At 41.0% G+C, this 18,372-nt stretch overlaps 1 long non-coding RNA gene across 1 annotated transcript; it reads left to right on the top strand.

Annotated features, from left to right (window-relative positions):
• The first annotated feature begins 606 nt into the window (after window positions 1-606).
• On the top strand, window positions 607-3,648 carry LOC148315967 (uncharacterized). The gene is made up of 4 exons (XR_015840470.1): window positions 607-679; window positions 1,338-1,457; window positions 2,058-2,221; window positions 3,473-3,648. It is a non-coding gene; the product is annotated as an uncharacterized LOC148315967 (long non-coding RNA).
• Window positions 3,649-18,372: the final 14,724 nt, after the last annotated feature.

The following is an 18,372-nucleotide window of genomic DNA, read 5'->3' as shown; positions in this document are numbered from 1 at the left end:
ATGTCCCCAGAGCTAGGCGCTTTATGTTGCCGGGGATTGGACTGCCTTTGACTGCCTCCTAGCTCAAAGGAAACCCAAATTCTTTGGTCCCGCCCACTGGTAGTGAGCCGAAGCCCTTGTATTAAATAATAAATAAATACATAAAATAAAAAAATTAATAAATTTAAAAAACGGACCGATCCACTGCTTGGGTTAGTTTGACCCACCTTGAGATCCGTTCCCACTCAGTGACAGTGTCTACAAGCCACTGCCACCAGGCCAGTGAACCGACGTCCAGGCAGTGACAAAAAACGTGATCAAATTACATTGCTCATCATAAGGTGTTTGTGAGACGCTCTTTGTATGTTTCCTCAATTAAGACCTGTTTTCCATTGGTGTATTTGAAAAAAGTGGTGAACCTGTTAAATTCACTACAAAACGTTAAGAAGATGAAAGTAATGTTTGAAGGAATATTATTTTTCTATCGACATGCCGGCGGGCGGGCACAGATAGAGAGTGATAAAGCAGCACCACCCGCGCGGGGCGTGCTGACGAAAAGGCAAGCGCTCCTCCTCTCATCGCGTCCTTATTAAGACAGAAAAAAGACGCTGTTGAATTTGACCTATTCGCAGTTCGAGCAGGTGCTTAACGCTGGAGAATATCACCACTTCGAAGTTCGAACTGCTGTTGAAACGGAGAGGTAAGTGTTTTTCGTTTGTTTTTATTCAAAACATGCCTCGAGTGCATTTGTTCATGGTTAGAGATAGTTGTGTGGAAAACACTATACAAAGTAGCACCATGGATGTGGGCCTACAACACTGGCCTAGCAAACATGTGCTCCTACATCGACATAATTGACGAGCTCCAGTTAAGCATTGAATAATTATAAAACGTCATGGTGCTTTTACTCATTTAAAGAACTAAACCGACGCGTATTTTCATCCGGTGGTCAGGTTTGCATTGAATGTGAGCACGAGGGACGCTAGCTTGTTGCGTTAGCTTTGCGGAGCTAACAGCTTGCACTTTTGTTATAGAACAACAGAATGCAAGTACCATGATAATTTCTGTCATTAATTTTTGTGTAAGACACGATGTTCACTGGTTAATTACATGATTCTTAAAGCAAAGGTTACTGTGAATGCAATTTTGGTAAGATTTTTGTAGTCACACTGCATAAATCTGTCTGTCTGTTGTTTAAACTTCAATATAAACTATTATGGTTGAAATCATTAATTGGGATGGAGGGATTGATATTTTTTTAATTTATAATTTATTTTTCTTACACTGATATTGTTAAAACTCCATTTAGCCTATAGTATTAATAATTCTCAACACAAAACTGTCTTTTTTCTTTATAGAATAAACAATGCCTTCCCTGAGATGCAGGAAGTCCCCAAAGCAGGATACTATTGAACATGCAGTCAAGGGTCTGGACAAGACTGCAGAGTTAGAAGCGAAGTATATAAACTCATTTAAAGGTATGATGTTAACGCTTTTGCTAAGATATATTATTGTTTTCTGATAACCAAGCTGACATCGTTTTTTAAGTGGTTATTTTACATTAAGAGTGTCTTGACCTTTTCTTTTGTCAGTTTCAAGTTATTTCAGTGAGCGTGAAACCTGATGGTAGGAGTTCTACCTAAATTAAGGCTGTACTTGATGACGCCCTCCGGCATTTTTATACCACAATAGACCAGTGAACAAGTCCGATATTGATAGTCTAGTGTAAAGCACGTTATACGTCACAGAGATCACGTGACGCGATCCAATATGACTGTGTATACAGTGTATGTCATTGTTATGAAACTAAATAATCTTAAAGTTTTTTTTTTACGTAACCAGGTGCCATTGACATTTGTACTTTCAGTCCTAATACATACTGGCTAATGCAATGCTGGAAAATGAATTTTGGCTGGTCTGTTCCTTTAAAATCATAAAGAAGGGCTCTGCTCTATCCCTCACAAGAAGCAATGTTTCAAACCACCCTACATTAGTATAGTGGCCCAAATGAATATGATGACTCCTTATTTGTGTGCTTAAAAATATGACGAAGCTATCTTGATTTCCCTGTTAACTAGGTCGAGGAGTATTTACCAAGGCCCCTTTCAGGAAAGACGACTTTATTCTTTATTATGGAGTACAGAGGAAAATTGATAGATTCTGATAAATTTCAACGCAGGAAGATGGATGGAAGAGGCACTGTCTTTTTGTTTGACTTCCGCCGGCAAGAAAAAACTTGGAGGTGAGGCAAAGATTGAGATGTTATCTTATTTTTGTTTTTATTTAAAAAAATAAACACATACTCATCCCATAAGTGTTAGGGGAAAAATCATTCTCTAAGCAAAAATGTATACCGTATTTTCGCACCCAAAAGACGCGCCGTGTCAAAGGGCGCAACACCTGTTGAGGCCGCTATTTCTGTCTTTGTAACATATACTGGACGCACCGCCTGACAAGACGATAGCACAGCTGCTGTTAGCATAGCATGAACTTGGCAGAGCTGCCCACACTGACACAGCCGATAGCAGCCTACTATGCCCCAATAACATGAGCAATCACCCCATTGTTGCAGCAGACGCCAAGTCTCTATTGACAATAGCTGACAATGGCTCAGGCCAATATTAGGTGCATTGGCAATAGCCTACAAAGCAACGTCAGGGGAGGGACTTGGCTGCTCACCACACTCCTTAGAGTCACGGTTTCAAAAAAAAATAAAAAACTCATCATACAAGCAAACAATGAAACATAGAAATAAGATTAACACAAACATGTATCTCTCATGCCATCAATATACCCAAAAAAAATGAAAATAATACAAAAGCCACTCAGCCTTAGCTAATTCAAGCAATGCATTCTGGGAGCAGAGACCCACAATCCCATAGCTGTTTAGAGAGATTTGCATGGCTGTTTAAAGAGATGTGCTGTTATGCTTTGGACTTTTTGTCTGTTGTCTAAACCTGGGACGTTTCTTGCTTGCAATAACATAAATGATAAGACAGACTAAAACATTGTGGACAGCTGCCCTTTGTCCAGCTTTTTCCAACACCATCACCCAAACATTATAGTCAGATGGTGTATTTGTCACGGTCGATTGTAAGCATGGACAACTCACTCTTTGCCCAGCAGGGTGTGCTAACATGCACTTCCAACAGCTCGTTGATGACAAGGGCTGATGGACGTGAGTGGTACTTTGTCCATTTAATGGACGCATCGACTGACAGGGCGCTTTGTTTGCTTATGACTGCGAAAATACGGTAATTACTTTTATTCATGCGTTGAATCTGTACAAATGAAAATATAGACCATGAAGTCTCAAAGACAAGCTGTTAATAGGGTCTGATTCCAATAGAAATTTCTTGTATGATTTGATTTAGAAGATTTAAAAATTGTGGATTTCCTATTTTTATGTTTTGTGTACACAAGATTGTCTCAAAGATTAATTTCTGACATTGATTGAATAATTGTTTTTTTTTTTTTTTAAATCTATTTTAAGTGTTGATGCCGCTCAAGAAGATGGCAGTCTGGGAAGACTGGTTAATGATGACCACATGCACCCCAACTGTAAAATGAAGAAGAAGACAACAGAGGACAGACCACACCTCTGTCTGTTTGCGCTCCGAGACATTGATGTTGGCGAAGAAATAACTTAAGACTATGGACCAGCTGGCCTTGGAGAACACAGGTTTGTAAGATGCATCTTTAAGTACAATAACAGAGCCCACTTGTGGTGTTCTGGTGATGTAGTTTCCAATTAGTTTGGCAATCTAATAAATGTATGTTGAGGTTTCTATGGAAGTTGAACATGCTGACTGACTGGGGGAGTTCTCCATTGTCCACTATCTGTAATTCAAATTTGTGGGTCTGAGTCAAAGTTTGGCTCTTCAGGAACAACGAACTGGTCAGGGAGTGACAGTATTACAAAGTTCTGCGTTACTCTTTTCTGGGCGGTGGCCCTGTTAGGCCATCATATGCCATATTGCAAATATCCCCATTGTGGGACTAATTAAGGACATCTTTATGTTGTGGTTTCCCTACCAGAACCAGCACCAACCCTGTATATTCATGATATAAAACACTGTTTCAATTTGATATTTAGCCTTTCTATACTGTAAAAATAGAAGACCCCAGGCTTTCCTGCGCCCCCTTGCCCAATTGGTGGTGTTCAGGAGACAACCTGGGACTGAAATATCAGTCACAACCAGTGTTGTTTTCGTCACTGATGACTATGACGAAAATACTTCGTTAACGCCCCTTTTTTAATGACGATGACAAGCTAAACGAGGTTCTTTTATGACGAAAACATGACGTGATGTACATGAATTTTTTTCGTTGACGAGACAAAATTGTTAGCATGTGGTTCATAAATTATTTTATGTTGCTTTTAGTGAAATAAAGCCACAACAGTTGCCCAACAAAATGTTTTGCTTCTCTGCTTATTTTGGAGCAGTGAGCATTGATTCCACTGTTGCCACTTTTTTCTGTTTGTAATGAAGAATCCTTTGTAGTCCATCCAAAAGTCTTTGTTATTGGGTGGAAACCTTGAATGCCTTGTTTTAACTCAAATGGACTTAAACCCATCCATCCATCCATCCGTTATCTGTACCGCTTCTCCTCACTAGGGTCGCGGGGGGTGTTGGAGCCGATCCCAGCTGTCTTCGGCAGTAGGCGAGGTACACCCTTGAATTGGTGTCCAGCCAATCGCAGGGCATACATAGACGAACAACCATCCACGCTCACACTCATGCCTAGGGGCAATTAGAGTGTCCAAGCAACTTGCCATGCATGTTTTAAGAATATGGGAGGAAACCGAATTACCCAGAGGAAACCCACGCAGGAAGGCCGGAGCCAGAATCGTACCTACGACCTCAATATTGTGAGGCCATCCTGCTAACCAGTTGGGCCACCGTGCCGCTTGGACTAAAACCTTTGTGAATAAATTGACGAAAACTAGGGTAAAACTTTTTTTGCGTTTCCGTCGATTAAAACTGGACTAAAACCCTTTTTTTAGTTTTCGTTGACTAAAACTGGACTAAAACTATAACGAATTGGGATGACTAAATGTGATGTAAACAAATCAGCACTTTGTCCAAATGACTTGGACAAAATCTAAAATGCCTGCCAAAAACAACACTGGTCACAACACGCGTCTACAGAAGATTAATTGGCATGGGCGAAATTAATTAGTTTTATTTCATTCATGAGCTTATGTTTTGTTTTGGGTGGCTAAGGCTTAAAATGTGTAAAAATCTTATCCAACCTCAAATATAATTAATTCAATAAATTTATGATGCTACTAAAACATCGAAGCAGCCTCCTCCAGGCTTTACAGACTCAGAAATGGAGGTATGCGTATCGTGTACTCATCCTGTCGTGTCTCGAGATGTTAAAATTGCAGTTAGATAGACGTGTGCTGATTAGACAAGACTTCTAATATATCTGGTGTCACAGGATATTTGTCAGTGAATGTGTATGTCTGGTTTGAGGCTCACTCAGCTTTTTCTTGTGTTGTGGGGTCCAGTTGAGTTGAATTGCGTGTCAGGTATGTTGGCCATCTGACACCCAACTGTCAGGTTTGTGTTTGTGGGGACCCCGTAGAGCCATTTTTATTGTTGACATAAATCATAGCTAATCATCTTTTCCTTCATTATCATATGAAATACAGTTAGGAGTTGTATGTGCCTTTACTATGTTATAATCTTAGAACCTACCAGCCACTACAGGTGTCCGACAAGAAGACTTTTGGCTGTCCTGTGCTCCATTGCGCCCCTGGTGGCGTTCAAAAGACAACCTGTGACTGAAATATCAGTCACAACATATCTCTACTGAAGATTAATTGTCATGCGCTAAAGTAATTGGTTTTGTTTCATTCGTGAACTTGTTAGTTTTTGTTTTGGGTGGCCAAAGCCTAAAATGTGTAAAATTCTGATCCATTTTCTTTTTTTAATTCATTAAATTAATATTCAACTTGTTCATTAGGATGGAGGACAACCGACAATGACTGAATCGGCTGAGGTTGATGCCACCAGAACATCGAAGCAGCCTTCTCAAGTTTTGACAGACTCTGAAAAGGAGGTATGCGTATCATGTGGTCATCCTGTCGTGTCTTGAGATGTTAAAATTACAGTTAGATAGACCTGTGCTGGTTGGACAAGTTTTCTAATATATCTGGACATAAATCGTAGCTAATAATATTTTCCCTCATCATCATATGATATACAGTTATGCCTAGTATATGTCTTTACTATGTTACAATCTAAGAACCTACCAGCCACTACAGTTCTCTCATTGGGAGACTTAAGCTTTCGTCAGGTTGTCGACTGCTGCATTGCCCTCTTATTGGCTTTAAGTACACAACCTGTAACTGAATTATCTGTCAGAACAGAACCTATGTGTCTACAGCAGGTGATTTGGCATGTGGATTCTTCAGATTTTTAGAAAATAGGTAAAATTGTGATCAAAAGTTTAAAATGTCTAAAATTCTGGTATAGTTTGCAATAGTATATCTATTAAATCATTTCAAAACTTCTTAACAAGGATGGAGAACATTGGCTGTGACCGAATTGGTTGAGGTTTAGATTACCAGGACCATTGAGCAGCCTCCTCGGGATCTACAAATTTAGGAATGAAGATATGCATCCCATGTTACAATCCTGTTATGGCCCGAGGTTTTGAAGTTGCAGTTACATATTGGGCTGGGCGATATGGCTGATAAGTACATAGCGATATAAGTATTTCATATGGGTCCATCGATACACATTGAATTCTTTTTTTATATTATTTTATTTATTATCGTTTTTATTTTCCAATATTTTCACTGCCCTGTTAAAAAAACATTTAATGTAGTTTTCCTCCCGGGAGCTTTTTGTTTTCAAATAGAATTAAGACCTTTTTCTGTGCAGATTCCTCTGGGGATTAAGTATTTAATGGGTTCTCAATTTTCTCTTGGACTCTGATGCAACCCAGTCTCCTCCCTTGGACAAAAAATATGGGCTGAATCTTCCTTGGAATAACGACACAGATTCTGACGAATCATTGTCAAATCCTGCCCCTGAACTTTGCGCCTCAGACCCAGACCATATTACTATCCCAAGGCTCAGGAGGACCAAAAGTATACAGGTAAACAACCCATATAGATTTCAGGGAATCTTACAAGCAAATTGCATATATTTTATTGGTCTCCTGCCTTCTATCCTTTATATTTCGTTGTTGTTGTTTTTTAGATTAAAAAAACAGGCTGACTTTGGAATGGATAAGCATTATTACTCCAACTCAGATGACAGTGGAGATGAATATATTCCGGATACAAGTGAGGCCTCTGATTCAGACGGAAGTGAATCTTTGAAAATTGTGGACCCTCTCTTGAAGTCTAAGAATGCCTTCAGAGATTTTTCTCCCACACCACGAATCTCAAAAGCCACCTCAACGCAGGTTGTTAATCAAGGGCGTTCACCCGTTCGGAGGAGTAGCAGCACTGGTGTGATTCTTGAATTCTATGGCTCTTCAAATATTTGTGCAGTTTAACACAAATCATCCAAAATAGAATTCAAGCACATCTGTGACAGAAATTCAAATTCAGAAGTCAAAGAGAGAGAACAAAAAAAAAAATCTAATGCTGCGCTTCTTCCGAAGACATATACTGTAAACATTAAATGTATGTTAGGACAATCTTGAAAAAAGTATTAGAACACCCTTTACTTTTATTTCTTGTTAATTTTATTAACCAAAATATGTCCATTTTTATTACAGATTAATGAATACAAAATTAAAACTCTAATCAGCTACTTTTTAATCGTTATATTTGTATAAACAAATGTTATACATCTGTGTGTTAACTTATACAAGAAATGACGGAAAAGCAAGGGTGGTTTAGTATTTTTTTATCGTATATAGTCTGTATAATATCTTTAACCTATGCTGATGCTGTTTAATACTGATTTAAATAATAATAATAATGTCATAATCTGTTGGTTTTACATGAACAAAACCTTTCAAGCACTTTTTAAAATTCTAAATACTACCTCTTGTCAGTAAGTTGGTTCACAGCACTGCCTTGGAGTGAAAGTGTGTAGTGCTGAGACAGTCGGTATGTGCTGAGTCGTCTGACGTTTGTGTGACTGGTACCCAGGAAGGTAGCAAAACCAGGCAGTGTGTATGTCGTACCCAGGAAGGCAGAGAAACCAAGCAATATGTATGTGGTACCCACGAAGGCAGAGAAACTAAGCAGTGTGTATGTGGTACCCGGGAAGGTAGCAAAACCAGGGAGTGTGCATAGATACAGACCCCAAAAGTGATTAAAACCAAATAAAGTCCCCAGAAGATCATCTGTAGTCAGGTGAAGGACCCTGTACTTTGTTCAACTCATTTACTCCCTTAGACGTACAAAGACGTCTTTTAATGCAATGGCGCCCTCTACCAAAGACGTATAAGTACGTTTCCTGTCTTTTTTACGTCATAGTGTACATAAGGGTCTGATGCAACCTCTGACTGAGAATCAGCCTTGTCCGCATTGTGAATCATGTAAAAATCACCCAGCAGGGGGCAGAGGTGCAAAAGATCCGCCTTGAATCTGCGCCAGAGGTACAAATGGGGGGCGGGATCCTGGGGTAGACTTATAAGTGTGGAGAGCAGCGTGGGTAGCAGCAGCATCGGCAGCACTAGCAGCAGTCGCATTAGTAGCGTTAGCAATGAAATCCTCCAAGCAAATGACGATCGAGGAATGCGTTTTTGTAAAAAAAAGCTTCCTAAAAGCATCAAGGCGATGGAGACGCTTTGGTTGAGAGGATGACGCTTCGTCGTCGTCACAACAAACAGGCGTCTAAAGAGGGTGCGCGTGCCTTGCGGCCTGCATCGCCTGCCTTCGGACAATAGCCAAAGCAGCTGAGAGTCCTCACCAGATCCCCCCGAACGAGGAGGTAAGCGCTCGCAAGTTACCATTGAACATGTGGTTTTACCCCTCATGCTTTTATTGTACATATCATGCATCTTGCGGGCAGAAAATGTCGCATAAATGTGCAGTTAGACGCGAGCGTATCTCCTCCCCGACGAGGAAACAACAATACTGAATGGTGTGGTAATCATGCATACTTTCTAAAATTCACAGATTGTGCATCCCGCGGCAAGAAAGTTCCTCCTCGTCTTGTTGGTGTAAAGAAAGGTAAATTATAATATGAAACTTCACACGCCAGCAATAAAATGCAGCAATAAATATATATTTCCAATTGTTTATATTTCTGTAATTTACAGGTTGTGCATCAGGAAGCAGTGGTTCCGGATGGCGTCACACTGGATGGCAACCGAGGAAAATCGACTTTACAGCAACCCCTGGACCACTGAATGCCGCTGCCCATTTGGAGTCTGAGGAGCCAGCTGATTTCCTGCAGCTGTTTCTCACGGATGAGCTTCTGCAGCACATCGCGGATGCCAGCAATCACTTCCCAGACAATTATTTTCACACAAACCCCAGTGGACAAACACAAGCTCGCCTATTTTCCACGGACCAGCAAAGCCAGACCACAACGAAAGTGTCGGGTCTGTTTGCGCAAAGGCAAACGGAGTGAAACAAGAATGTGGTGTGAACTATGTTGTGTGCCCTTGCATCAAGGCAACTGTTTTATTTTATATCACACAAAAAAAAAGTATGTATGACACTGATGTATTTCATTTTTGTACATAGTTCAACAGTTCAGTCGTTTAGTGTTATGTGCAAATAAATTTATTTTATCAAAAAGATATTTTTTGTGCTTTTTTTGTTATTTTATAGAAGGCATGCATTATTTAGATGTTAGAGGTGTCATAAAAGCCATAAATAATAGTGTCAAAGTTCAAATTATGGTCAAAATGCATCAGTTTACAAAAAGCTCATTTTCTCAGTTTTTTCCCCAGGGATTGGAGTTTTCATGAAATTTAGCTATTTTCAAATGCCGATTGTTCAAGAATGGAAAAAGATAGGAACAAACATTTTTTTTCTGTTGAAAGAAGAGAGTCTCATCTTTCTTCGGGTGTGCTCCATGTCTATATAGCATTAGAATACAATATTCTGTGGGCCTTGCAATATTAGTCAAAACCCAGGAAAACTCTGGGATTGAGTGGGTTGCTCCAGTGAAAATGGCTGGTATTTAATGAGTTAAGACTGGTTAGGACATCCGGCTCGCAGTCCCAAGGTGCAGGGTTCGATCCCGGGACCCAGCTTTCCTGTGTGGAGGTTGCATTTGTGAGTGAGTTTGAGCGCAGATGGTTGTTCGTCTTTGCGTGCCCTGCGATTGGCTGGCAACCACTTCAGGGTGTGCCCCGCCTACTGCCCGTTGACAGCTGGGTAGGCTCCAGCACGCTATCCTTGTGAGAATAAGCGGATTGGATATTACATGTATGTGTTTATGCCCTAGGCCAGGCGAGGGCAAACTACGGCCCGGGGGCCACATGCGGCCCGTTAAAAGTTTTAATCCGGGCCGCCGAACTTGAAAAAAATTTAATGAATAAACCTTGTTAATGTTTTATTTTCTAAACACTGTGGTTTTCAAAGACAAATATTATTGTTGGAATGCTTTTATTCACTTTCATATAAAATTAAATGTATTTTTTTTCTCAGATGAGGTGAGGTTTCCAAAACACTCCATCCATCTGCTCCTGGTCCGGCCCCTCTGTCATATTTTAGAACCCATTGTGGTCCTCCAATCAAAAAGTTTGCCCGCCCCTGCCCTAGGCTTTGTGTCTTTGCTTGGTTGACTGTGTAATGAGTGTATGAATGCATTTCTTTCTACCAGACACCTTGGACTTCCCATGGCAGATTAATAATCTATTTTATCTATCCATCAGGGTCACGAATGTCATTTGATGAGTAGAGAATTTAGAGTCTCCAATTAACCTAATATACATGGATTTGCGCATGGAAACCTGAGAAAAAGCCCTTAGTCCTACTTTTCCATCTGAACCACTTTATCCTCACGAGGGTCACAGCCGTGACATCCCAGCTGACTTCAGAAAGTAAGTGGGCGACGACTCATGATCTCTTGGTTGAATAATATTGTTAGGGGCTCAAAATGGCCCTCTACAATAAAATGGCAGAAGAATATTACATACTCTCTGGCAGAAGAATATTGCGTTTTTTTGTTTTGTCCAATTAACTTAAATAAAACTTGGGAAAATTTAATGATTACATGTAAACCAGCTGGTCTTCCCCATACCAAGCCCTGGCTAAAACTGACTGAAAAATGCATGATGTGTGCCTTTTAAACTCCTCGGCCCATCCACTATGCCAGGGATGGGCAAACTTTTTGATTGGGAGGGGGGGGGGGCACAATGAGTCCTTAAATACATTTAATTTTAAACGAAAGTGAACAAAAGCATTACAACAATATATATGTCTTTGAAAAACCACAGTATTTAGAAAATAAACCATTAACAAGGCTTATTCATTTAATTTTTTTCAAGTTTGGGGGGCTGGATTGAAACGTTTAACGGGCCACAAGTGGCCCCCGGGCCGTAGTTTGCCCAAGTGCCCTAAGCCAATTGATTCTAAAAAATAACAGTTTTCTTCATCAAAACAACATTTTATGATCAACATAAATGTTAGTGAGTACATAAAGGTATACTCATTCGATCTATCATAACCCCATGCACTTAGACTGTACAAAAAAAAGAAAATTTTTATTTTAAAACCTAGTATTTCGCCATGACGTCACACGCTAGCGTCAAGTGCTTGGCGCTAAAAACCCGGAAGTAACAGCGGCGCTCGGTTTGAAAGTGGAGAGTTGTGCATGGTAGGCGAGTTCGGGAGAAATGTTTGTTGAACACGAGGACTGTGGCGTAGAAGATGGTTTAACAGCGATCTAGTGCGCACCCAACCGTGATGGCTGACCAACGAAATAAATGTGGACCGACGGAGTGGACTGACAGGACGTGGAAAACAGGTGTGTGGCATGTGTGCGTGTGCACGAATGTGGTAGCGCGTTCACTATGGTGGCAGCGATCGCAAAGCAGCAGCACCACTCCTTGACAAAAGTATTGTACTTTCTCTGATGTTTTGGGTTTGCTCTGCTTTGGGGTTTGTAGTTCTGGCCACGCAAAAGTAACAAAGCAAGTTCTTGGATGTCTGCTTTTTTCTTGAACTGTTAAATGGTTAACATCGTGGCTCTTATTTTTATCTAATGTATGGAGTTTGGTGGCTATCTATATGCACAACTATATTAGTTGCACTTGAAATTGCATACAGAAAATTAGTATAAATAGGTTACGCTATAAAGTATAACAATATTAACAATCGTTATTGTTGTTACTGTTTATTTATTTTATTTTGCAATAACTGTGCTCCAAGCTTAGCTGTTGTGCCAGCTGCCAAGTAAAAATATGTAATCTCACTCAATAATAGGAATAAATACTTAACTAACATCTCAATTTTTCGGGTTGGGCTGTGGGGGAGGGGAGGGTGGCTGCCTGACATAAAGCAGACTGTCCTGCACATGCGCAGACTAGCCGAGTGTGTGAAGTGTGCGTAAGTGCAGTACCGGGACCGACCACTAGACAGCGATCCTGAGTAATTTTTCCGCACACACATTTCTAGCACACTCGTCTTGTTTTTGTGACCTTCCTGGGAAGCCCTGAAACTTTGACAGGACCTCCCCCTGAGCTTCTTATCACTGAATTCAATGCTCTTTTTTGTGGGGCCCAGATTTTTGGTCCCCACAAAAATTTTGGTCCCCTACAGTGGGTGTGCTGTCCGATGTTGGTCCCCAACATGTAGCTTATACAAACACACACACACACCCCTACTTGTTTTTGTGACATTGTTGGGCCACCTGAGCAAAACTCACATTGTGGGAACCACCCTTTCTAGTGGTTGTACAGCTCTGAAAAAAATCAGGCAGTGTCCAGGAATTTAGTTAAACACAAAAACCACTTCAAATTACCAATTAATGACCTGGAGGTCAAATGAGTGACTCAAGTGCATGTAATTCAGTCACTGTAGCCCAAAGATTCTCTGGGCCAGTGGATGAACCATTATTCGTCTTGGACAGCATTGAAGCAGGCCGTAGCCTGGTTTCTAAAGCTGAAAGACTTACTGACAGAGTAAAGGAAAATAGAAAGGAGTTAATCACATTAGGTGAAGAAGGCAAGATGAATTTATTCAAGAGAACTGTCAAAGGAAAGTATTTGACCTGCGACGACTTGGATAAAGCAGAAAGAGAACTTGTGAAATACTGTCAAAGGCGAAGTTTCAAAAAAGATTTAGCCATATTTGAAAAACAAAAAAGGGTGAAGAAAAGTAGCCCACTTTACAAGTTCAATATAGTACTTCAAGATGGTGTCATGAGGGTTGGTGGACAGTTGAGCCACGCAGCCATGCCTGAAACAGCAAAACAGCAAGCCATCTTGCCAAGGATTCACATAACACAAAGCTAGTCCTGAGATACATTCATGAGATTACAGCTCACGCTGGAAGGAACCACATGATGGCTAATCTGCATCAACAGTTTTGGATACCTCGAGCTGCTAGAGTCATCAGAAGAGTGCTACCTGACGATCCGCCTTTCAAGAGAATTGGCGTTGATTATTTTGGTCCATTCTAAGTAAGTAGGGTTAGAGGACAAGTAAAGAGATACGGCGTGATTTTTACATGTCTCGCTGTACGAGCCGTACATCTGGAAATTGCATCTTCACGTGACACAGATGCTTGTCTCAACGCAATCCGAAGATTTCTTGTCAGAAGAGGACAAGTGAGAGAGATGTATTCTGATAACGGAACCAACTTTAGATCAGCTGACAGTGAAATGAAGAAATCAATCAAAGAATGGAACACTAAGTAAATCGAGAAACACTTGCTGCAAAAAGGTATTCAGTGGCATAGCAATCCCCCAGCAGGTTCCCACCACGGAGGAAGCTGTGAGCGACTTATTTGGTCTGTGAGAAAAATCCTGAATGTCACTGTAAAAGAACAAATTTCGGGTGAAGAAAGTCAATATACCTTGCTTGGTGAGGCTGAAGCAGTTATAAACAGCAGGCCTATCACAAGGACATCTTCCGACCTCAACGACTTGGAAGCACTCACACCCAACACTCTGTTGTGGCTGAAGGTCAAACCTGAGTTACCTCCTGGAGTCTTCTGTAAAGACGACCAATACGCCCCAATACGTACCTCTGGGAATGAGCTGGTCAGCTCTTTAAAGAGTATTATGTAAGTTGAAATACATTAATCCATTTTTCTTTTTTGGACCATCTTTAACTGTGTAGTGTGTAATGTCTAAAATACAAAATGATCTGATTTTAGGGTGCAGTTGACGATTGTGGCACAGGTCCTCGCTCTACAAGTGCTAATAGTCTTCGGCAAAGAGAAAAATCTGCCATAAGGTACAGAAAACATTGGCATCAGAGTAAATGGATGCATGTTTTTGCAATGTGCGAGGAAACTGGCGAACTCAGAGAAAACTACGCAGGCTTGGGAGAACATGCAAACTCTACACAGGAAGGCCGGAGCCGGAATCGATCCCACAACCTCTGCATTGTGAGACCATCGTGCTCACAAGTCGCCCACCGTGGCGGCCGTCCATTATGAATGCCATCCCACCATCCATTATCTGTACGGCTTCTCCTCACAAGGGTTGCGGGGGGTGCTGGAGCCTATCCCAGCTATCTTGGGGCAGTAGGTGGGGTACACCCTAAACTGGTTGCCAGCCAATCGCAGGTCACACAAAGACAAACAACCATCCGCGCTCACACTCACACCAATTTAGGGTGTCCAAACAACCTGCCATGCATGTGTTTGGAATGTGGGAGGAAACCGGAGAACCCACGCAGGCGTGTGGGAAACATGCAAACTCCAAACAGGAAAGCCGGAATCAATCCCGCGACCTCTGCATTGTGAGACCATCGTGCTAACAAGTCGCCCACCATGCATCCCTGCTAAATAAATGATTAATTTTTACATTTTAGTATTTGTAAGCGATCTTGTGTTCATGACAGCATTTTCAACAGTGTGGGTGTTTGTATGAAAGCATTTCACTCGTGTATGGGCATGAGCATGTTTCAGTTGTATTTATGAATAACAATAATTTCACAATTGTGCCTGAGCGCCTTTCACTGGTGTGTATGAGAATGTTTCACCTATGTGTATGAGCGCATTTGACGAGTGTATGAGCAACAACTATTTCACTAGTGTGTATGAGAGCGTTTCACTCGTATGTATGATAGCGTTTCATAAGTATGCATGAGCAACAACAATTTCACTGGTGTGTAAGAGTGCATTTCAGAAGTGTGAAGCGATTCCTGACTTTTGTCCCCAACGGCACCTCATACTCCCCATCTCCCGCTCACTTCTCCTGACCCCATGAGCCATCCCCGTTGCTACTACATGGAGATTTGATGTGTTTTTTTGTTTTTTTTGTTATTAGCTTCTTCAACATCTCTTCTGATTCTCATCTCTTCTCTGGCGCTCGTCTCCGCCTGTCTGATTTGAAGTCGACCTCAGAATTTGCACTATTTTGACATGACTTCTGTGGTAATCACTACTGACATATTGTGTCATTTGCTCAATAATACATTAAAATTATAATAAATAATAAAAATGGGTCCGGTGCCGAGCTCTGGCTTCATATCTTTAAAAGTGGTCTTCTCAAATCTGTTACTAATGGCCTCTAAATCGGTTGTGGTAGAGAAGGGGCAAATTAGACCTTATGGCATCTTAATTTGGTCAAGTCTTGTACCCATTTTCAAGGCCAGCGACTATTGCTTTAGCTATATACAAGAAAAGGATTACTCTGAATATACACAACAACAAATCCCAGATGTCCATCCCAAATGTTGTTTCAAAATAATCCAGTTCAGATGATAAACAAATGTATTGGTATGTTGAGGTCATTATTTCAAATCAAAATATACACTTCTTTTTCAGACAATGGGGAGGATCGAAGAAGTGGAAAAGTTGCAGGAGTAACTTCAAAACAATGCAAAGAGACAGAATCTGGAAGAATGTCAAGTTTGTCCATGTTTATATTTCTGGAATTTAGTGGGCGTGCATCTCGAAATGTTTGGGGATGGTTCGGGCTGCCAGACAAGACTTTCACTGCGAGCGCTGGACCACTGGATGCTGCGGCAAACAGCGGACTTCTTGCAGCTATTTATTACCAACAAGCTACTCCTGCACATCAATGATGCGGATGGCACAGACTGCTTTGCAGACAATTATTTTGAGGCAAAACCAAGAGGTCTGTAAGCACTCTGAAAACAAAGTAAAATATTTGACACCCACGGCAAAGAAAGCCATGCTACAGCATAGGGCTGGGCGATAAACCGAAAATTTACCGTTACCGAAATTTATTACAATGACCGAAATCATTTTGCCCATGTCGGAAAATTCGATGAATAAAAAAAGAAAAGCCTTTTGTCTGCGGCAATGTTCATGCCCCTTTAAGACCGCTACAGCGCCTCTAGTCATGTGACTCCACCCGTCTGTCGCTCTCGTTGCTGGCGATTCAAATCCAGAAGCTTTCTCACCACCCACAACACAACCATGCTGTGCTGAAAGTTCAAAGTGAGAAGCAAGGTTCGACAAGTGACAACAGCCCATGAACGGAGGCGACACCATACGAGAGAACGTCTCAGAGGTGGACGCGATAGCCTAGCACATAGCTAAAGATAAAGCTCGTCTAGTTACGTGGCGCGCACAGGATTTAAACGCTTCATGAAAGCCGTATTTCCCGATATGGACTACATCGGGCCGGGAGCTTAGACATGTCAAGCATTTTGCATCTACATCCGACTTGTGGTCGGGTCGCAACATGGATCCCTGATTGAGCCTAACTGTGCATTCCATAGATGACAAGTGGCGACTGCGCAGCAGAGTACTCGAGACGGCACATTTTCCCCGATAATACCCACTTGTTTATTTGGCTTGCATTGACATTTTCTTTCATTTTATTTCGCGTTTTTTTATTTGCCATTATTTACATCATGAGAGCATCTTGGCGCAATCTATTTGCAGAAAAAGATTTCGCAAGAGGTACCCTTTTTCTTTGTGACATTGTTCAAGTCATGCAAAGCAAGCTCAGGGTTCGCGGTTAACCGCTTCCCGATTGCCCGGGGCAAGTGAAATTTGGCCACGGGCAAGGTAAAATTATGGGCAACTTGCCCGACCGGGCAAGCATTTTTTAAAGCAGCCAAATATCTTTAATTTTGACGAAAACGGTGGTGTGATCTGTTTGTGTGCACTGTATGGTGATGGTTTAACCCAGACAACCCCTTATGTTTTGGTATGGTCCATTGGCCTTATCGGGGGTAATGGGCGGGCGCTACGGGGATCAGTTAGTTCAGTGAATGTCGAGTTAAAGTGGACGTCAATAAATCCCGCAGTATTGGAACTCGCTGTCGTAGCATCCTCATTTGAAGTTTGAAAAACACAACAAAAACCTACGATATTTTGGCCGAAAATTGACAGCCGGAAGTTTTCTTACCTTCTGCGCATGTTTACGAGTGGCGACGAGTTCGTTCAAATCCGAACATTTCGGATTCCTCTGACATGACTAAAATAGCTCGAATATTTTTAAGTAGACAATTCAGTTGTGAGTAAGGAAGGGAGTAATATTTGATTATTGGCTGTTAATTCATTAGCTCCATGATGTGACCTGACATAGTGTCAGTGACTGTGTTCTGTTTATGCTATGAAACTTATGGAGGCAGCACCACAGGCACTGGTCTTAAAGGAATACACAAATTTGCCACACTCATAATTTACTCATGTGATTCCTCAATTAATACGCTCTCCTGGACTTAAAATTGATCATCTGGATTGCTGTAATATCATTTTCCCAATTTAACATGCAGATTTGTTAATTATTAAAACTACAATTAACATTTTCAATAACTGCACAGGATGATACATTTGCTCTTGTGAGTAGGGTTTCATGGTTGATGATGAAAACAAGATTAATTTATGCTTATCAGATTATATGTTTATTTACATTTGTGGCGCACATTTTACAACCATAAACATTTTATTCTTAGAGAAAAAAAATTGTCACTTGCCCAAGTCGGGCAAGTAATTTGGCCACTCGGGCAAGGCAAATTTTAGTGGCACTTGCCCTATGGGCAAGCAGTTTTTAAAGTTAACCGCGAACCCTGCAAGCTATTTGGAATGTTCATACAAATGATTTTTGTACTTTTATTTTTCATTGAAAGTAAAGTGTACCAGTTGGTCAATAAAAAAAACAGTCAATATGCAATTCCTGCATTTATTTTGATTTTAGTCCACGTGGGAATTTATTGTGCATTTATCGTTATTGAGGTAAAATTGCTCGATTTCTCGCGATATTGATTTGAGGTCATATCGCCCAGCCCTTCTACAGCATGTATACAGTGTGAGACGTGTTGTGTTCACTTGCTCCAAGGCAATTGTTTTTAAGTGTATAC

The sequence above is a fragment of the Idiotropiscis lumnitzeri genome, unplaced genomic scaffold (genome assembly GCF_059441095.1).
Source record: "Idiotropiscis lumnitzeri isolate Australia: NSW breed Sydney's pygmy pipehorse unplaced genomic scaffold, RoL_Ilum_1.0 HiC_scaffold_27, whole genome shotgun sequence".
Lineage (NCBI taxonomy): Eukaryota > Metazoa > Chordata > Actinopteri > Syngnathiformes > Syngnathidae > Idiotropiscis > Idiotropiscis lumnitzeri.
Note: the sequence above shows the minus strand (reverse complement) of the source record. Positions and strands in the feature narration are given on the sequence as shown.